Raw genomic sequence first — 6,200 nt, forward strand, 5'->3', positions numbered from 1 at the left:
GGGGCACTGCAGCTATGGAGGGAAGCACTGGGCCCCCACACAGCTCAGCTCAGGCAGGCTGCAGGACGGAAAAAAAGAAAAAGATCCAGGTTTGCCAATTTTTTCCCCCCTTCTGTGGAGCCTACCTTCCCAGGCTGCTTCCAGGCTGCCTGCATGGGCTGCCACATGGAGCCCGGTGCTTCCCTCCTCAGCTGTAGGGTAGGAAACTAAAACTCCTTGGAGGTGTTTTACTCTGCAGCACCCCAAAGTCATTTGCTGCATCTCAAAGTCATTTAAGGCACATTATGCCTCCAAATGTGCTACAGCGGCTGGAATTAATGAACAATATACTGCCAAATGTTCAAACAGCAATGCCACTAAAATGGTGCAAAAGACATTTAACCCACTTTAAACCCGCTTTAAAATGTCATCTACAAGTACCCCTAATTCCTAACTTCCACAGCCAGCTTTCTGTTCCATTTGGATGACCAAAACTGTTTCAACCACATCCCTTCATGAATGAATTATCGGTGCTTTTCACCTCTTACAGAGGATGGAGAGTACTTCTATCCTGGGGAGAGAGATGAACTATACAAGATATGCAGGTCTAAGAAATATTAGAAAAAATACTTATGTATCCTTATTATTAGAAAGTGCATTAAATACATGTATGTATATCCCTAATTTCCAAGTAGTTGGGTTGGCGCCTTCCTGCCTGAAGAGGACAGAAAGATACAAGTCAGGAAGGTGACAAGCAAGTGATTATATTGCTCCCATCTGTTCCCATCATGTTTCATATTGCTCCATCCATATTGCTCCCAAGATGGAACATGCAGAAGTAGAGGTGGATTGCGGGGGGCAGGGAAGGAAAAGTGTGGGTGTGGTTCATGGCATAATAAGCAGATCAGGTGCCCAGGGCCAACCTTGCAGGAGAATGGTAGGAGGCATATGGGTTTGGAGCAGGGACTAGAGGAGATGCAGGTCCAAGAGTGGGAAAAGGAGCAGGAAGGAGCAGCGTTACCCAGTCAGAAATTTCTAAACAGTAGCAGGCAAGCTGTTGCCATCAGGTACACTCTGCCTTCCCTCAGCTCTGTTGCTCTTAAAGCAATGGCAGCCAGGAACTGTTTCAGGGCTTCTGGCAGGGTAATACTGCTGGGGTGCAGACTCTGCAAAGGTGGGGGTGATTGGTCACACTCCCCATGCCAGTGAGCTATCTCTCATAACCCCCCTTTTCAAAATCCTAGATTCACCTCTGTAGTATATCCATCCCTGATTCCAGTCTGCAGTCTCAAATGTTACATACGGATGAAGGCCAAGAGCTCTGGATTTCCCTGTCTCCAGCCGCCAGGTAATTTCCTTTCACAAAGCTTTTTTTTTAATTCTTGTGGGAGCAGTGAAGAATGTGTTTACACTAGTGGAAGCTAGACCATCATTCATCAAGAATTCCCTGCTCTGTAACCTCTGAGTCATCGCCTGGACTTCCTTGGAATGTAACTGGCTCCATTAACACATAGGGCCCACCCACTTCCATGATGGATGTGAGTTTGGAGGCAGTGACAGACTGCCTTATCTTTCTTTCCAGTTACTCTGCTTCTTGTCTACGAAAAAGCCTATGTGCTCCCACAGTGCTATACAAAGAAACAGTGATAAAGGTAGTGGAAAGAAATGTAGCTGTCCATCATCCCCACTCTGTAGGTTCTCAGTGACTAATTATGTATATAATACTTACCATATATGAGGACTTCAGGGGATGGAGAGGCAGAGTATGAGAAGCTTGTTAACTTTTGTAGCAAATGCAGGTATTTCTGCTAACAACATACCTGTGGCACACAACAGTGTATTATTTAAGTACACAGCAGGGTTTTTTGGTTTGGTTTTTTTTGATCCAGAAAGAGTTTCAAAGCAGATAGTGTTCTGGAAAATATTTTTGCTTGGAAAATACTGTTAAAACTGAAAAGCTGGTGGTTCATTTTTAGTCTGCTGCAGTTATAAACCCTGGGGCCTGTGGCCCTAAAGACTGGGGAACTTGGTGTTGACACCTGCAAAAGGAAGAGAAGATTAGCTCAGAACAGCCTGAGAATTCCAGATGGACAGAGGCTCCTCAGGGAAGGAAGTTTTCCATTACCATATGTTCAAGGGAAAGGGGAAAGGACTGAATGGCTCTGAGCTCACGTGTATGTGGTTGTTTGACAGTTTAGGACATTTTGGTTAAAATACAGTTATGTTTTGAATTGGTGAAGGAAGAGGTGGAGGAGGGGGAAATTATCTTTGTTGAGAAGTGAATGGACCAGAAAGTTCCATACAGTCTCCTGCAGATAAGCGGTCACCATAAAAAGAATGGTTAGGTAAAGGAGCACTGAATAACACAGAAAGAGTAGTGCTCCCTGCAGGAGTGTTTCTAGGGTAATAAAGGTTCTGTCAAGGATTTATATGTCTGTAGTTTCTCTCTGAAGTAGCGTGAGAGCAGCCTTGGGCCAGGCAATAAAGCTGAGATTGGTTGGGTTGAAGCAGTGGTGAGTAAATGCTGAAAAATGCTGGCAAGGGCTTTGCTACCTAGTAGCAGAAGTATAAGAAGCTCGGGGGCAGTGGTGGTAGGCCAATGGCATAGGTGGTAGAGCCTGTGACATAGCATATCTCTTAATAGGTAGAAGAGAGTGGAACCTGGGAAAATTTTGAATTCAGTCAACCCTGGGTAACATAGTTTAACAGTATAATGAAGGAAGGTAGTAGTTAGCTGATTTACACTTAGAAACATAAGAAGGGAACTCAGATTGAGACTTGCCAAAACATCCTGTTAAGAGTCAACCTAGAATTGTTGATTTATTAATTAATGGCTTCCCAAATTCATCGTGGGTTCCCTTATCTATCTATCTATCTATCTATCATTTATTTATTTAATTTGAACCCTTAGACTCATTACAGGCAAGGAGAGAGATACAGCTTATCAAGGGAACCCAGGGCATATCCACACATGCACTATGGCAATGTTACTGCACTGTGAATTAGTACTTCCTTTTGGTGCAGTAACAACCCGTACTGTGCTGTACACATAGCACACAGTTATTTTTAGCAGCTACTTTGCTGTAGCAATGTGCTATACCAGGTATGTGTGTCACTATGGCAAAGTAGCTGCTAGTTACATGTAGATGCCTGAGGATGCTACGTCACCGTAGCACGTTGTTATGGTGACATAGTCACGTGTAAATGTGCCCCCAGATAATGTAATTTAGTTTCCCTATACTTTCATAAGTATTTTTTCATAACTCTTTTATAAGTAACACATAGTTGGTAGGGCTGCGCGAAGCTTCGGTTGCTGATTCTATTCAGCAGAGACTTGGCCCGATTCAGCAGCCAAATATCCAAATTCAAATCAAATCAGGAGACCCTTTAATCTCTCCAAATTGACTCAGAACCCTCCAAATTGATTCAGACATAGACACAGCTTTAAATGTTTTTTCTACATACCTCAAGGTATCAGGTGGCTTGTGAATGCTGAGATGGTGAGATGGATGGAGCATCCCATGGAAGCGCAGGGGGGTCTCCAGTACACTCGTCGGTGGACCCAGAAGTGGACCAGAAGCAAACAGTTCTACTTCTGGGTTCACCGTGGAGTATGTAGGGGGACCCCACCCTCACCCCCCAGCTCAGTGACTGGTGCTTCCTGGGTCTGGGGGGGGGCACCTGGAGTCCCCCTGTGGCTGATTGCTGACCCAGGAGGGTGCTGGGGCGGGGGGGAGATGCCCCACATGCTCAGTGGTGGACCCAAAAGTGAACTGGAAATACTTCCAGTCCACTTCTGGGTCTGCCACCGATCATGTGGGGGGCCCCCCAGCACTCCTGTGGGACATTCCATCCACCCCACCTTCCTGCATTCACAAGCTATACCTGGTACCTCGAAGTATGTAAAAAAAAAAACATTTAAAGCTGTGTCTATGGCCGAATCATTGATTCTCCAAATCAGTATTGAATCCTCAGATTCAGTTTCAACCGAATCGAATCGGTACAGTGATCCAAGACAACATATTGAATCACAGTCTCCCAAATTGGGCCAAATCTGAATCCAAATAGAATATGGCTCACTTTGCACACCCCATCATATTGAGCATTAGAAGGCTCTATTTTTTCTGGGATACTGTTAAAGGAAATATCTCATAAACATGTGCTTCTGTAACTGATTTTTTAGCAAATGCTTGATTATGTAAAATACAGCTGGTTAAAAATTGGACTGGGGAAACCTTTCTACTGACAAATTTAATTTTTTGATCAGCTTCATTATAAAGTAAGCAGGATAGGATTTTGGAAGGATGAGCCACAATTCAGTTTTAAATCCAAGAACTGAACCAGGGGTATAACTAAAACGCTGAAATTAAAGGCAAATGTGATTTCAGTTTAAAATCTTATGAATGATATAGCATAGTATATACCTACAAATGAATGTCATTGTCATAGGCACATATATGCCCCCCACCCTGTATGGCAACATATTTATGACAGACTTTGAAGTTTGATTCTTTTGAAGGTGCCCTCTTGCCCACCCATGCCCTGGTATATGTCAGGTACATCAATGACATCTTCATGACATAGACACATGCAAAGAAATTTCTAGAGCAGAGGTGGGCAAAATATGGCCTGTTGGCCTGCAGAGGGACTGTGTTCTTTTGGCTGTGGCAGGACTTTGTGGCACATTGCACCACTTCCAGGCATGCAGTGTGGTTTGGGAAGGTCTGCAGCTAGACTCCATTTCCTGGGAATGTGGCAGCAGTGGTTCTTCCTGGCTGCTGCTGCTGCTGGCCCCAGTCCCATGGAGACCAACTGGCACCCATGAAGGGAGGACCCGAGCCAGCTCTGGCCCCAGCCCTGCCAGGCCTATGCTAGGTAGGTGGACAGGGTCTCTGCAGTGCCCATTCCAGACCCACCTACCCCAGCCATGGTGACTATGTAAGCAAAACTGATCAATTTCAACCTCCGTTACCAAACAACAAATCTATTACTAAAAAGACTTTTTGAGCAGTGTGAGTCTGTTTACATGCTTTTTGCATGCAGAAATTAGTGGTAAGCATATCCAGGTTGTTTTCCATTTCGTGACACAGATTCACAATAATAAAACTATTTAGTATTTCTCAAGACATCGCATACTTTTAACCTAAACCAAAAGGTCCTAAGGACACTATATTGCTTATACTTTCTAAATGGAAAAGCACAACTCAGATGGAAAAAATTCTTCTATGTGAGAGATACATCTCATTCCAGTTTTATGGGAAGGTTTGGGTGACCTGAAATTTCCAGTGAGTAGCTCCTGACATGGATAGAACAGCTGATGCAAATGTTTATCTTAGAGTTCTAAGAAGTATTGCAAATGTGTTATTTTAGAGGTGAAAAGCATATTTGCTTCTGGCTTCTATATATTTACATTGACATTTGATAAGAAACTGAAGCTGATTCTCCTTTCATTTAAGCATTTTTCCTGGACCCATTGAATGGTAAAATTCTCATTAATTCCAATGGTGTAGGACTGGGCCCTTATTCTGATGTCAGTAAGAAATAATTGAACTTATGTCAGTAGAATTTCACCTATATTACTGTTACAGTTATGCAAAGAATCTGGCCCAAAAGATCTATCATGGCAAATTCTGTTCATAGAAGCTTGAAACTGTGTAGTACATAGTACTAATCACATACAATAAAAGTGAGTCAGAATGTAGACACAGTCCTTAAAAATAAGAAGTGGTACATAAGTGCACTATCCCAGCAGGAGAATCATGAGACATTGTTCCACAGGGACATCCACTGAGCTTCATTTTCATCTCTTGTTAGCTCTGCAAAGCTGGAGAGAGAAGACATGGAATTGGTCTCTGCTGACAAATTCTCTTCCTCTCACATTCACCCACTCCTGTGATGGCTGAAATGCATTGGCTGCCATATGCCCTCCCACTACTTCCCTTCCCTTCCCCCACCCCCACTCTCACAGGACACAGAGCACATCAGGTGGTCTGGGTGGTTCATGGCTTGGTCTGGGTAGTTCATGCATAGTGCCAGAGAGGTCCTGGCTTTCTCTGACCTGCATACCACTGGCATAGCCTGTGTCATTATTTAGCTTTTATATTTCATAAACTGATATTCAAGCCTCCAAATATACTGTAATAAAAAGAGTGGAGCAAAACCTCCTTTTCTTCAATCTCCGAAGTCTCACTATTAGGACCAGGCTTGGAAAAGGGATCCAC

The 6,200-nt window shown here is 43.7% G+C and overlaps 1 protein-coding gene across 2 annotated transcripts in view; it reads left to right on the top strand.

The window, feature by feature from the left end:
• Nucleotides 1–1,222: 1,222 nt before the first annotated feature.
• Nucleotides 1,223–6,200, top strand: part of LOC149872831 (uncharacterized) — a 22,544-nt gene continuing 17,566 nt past the window's right edge. For both annotated transcript variants that reach the window (XR_016439809.1, XR_016439807.1), the window contains exon 1: nucleotides 1,223–1,327. The gene's annotated coding sequence lies outside the window, so the exon portion shown is untranslated. The remainder of the gene's footprint in view (nucleotides 1,328–6,200) is intronic.

Source organism: Crocodylus siamensis, chromosome 1 (genome assembly GCF_052110815.1).
Source record: "Crocodylus siamensis isolate JL-2025a chromosome 1, ASM5211081v1, whole genome shotgun sequence".
Taxonomy (NCBI): domain Eukaryota; kingdom Metazoa; phylum Chordata; order Crocodylia; family Crocodylidae; genus Crocodylus; species Crocodylus siamensis.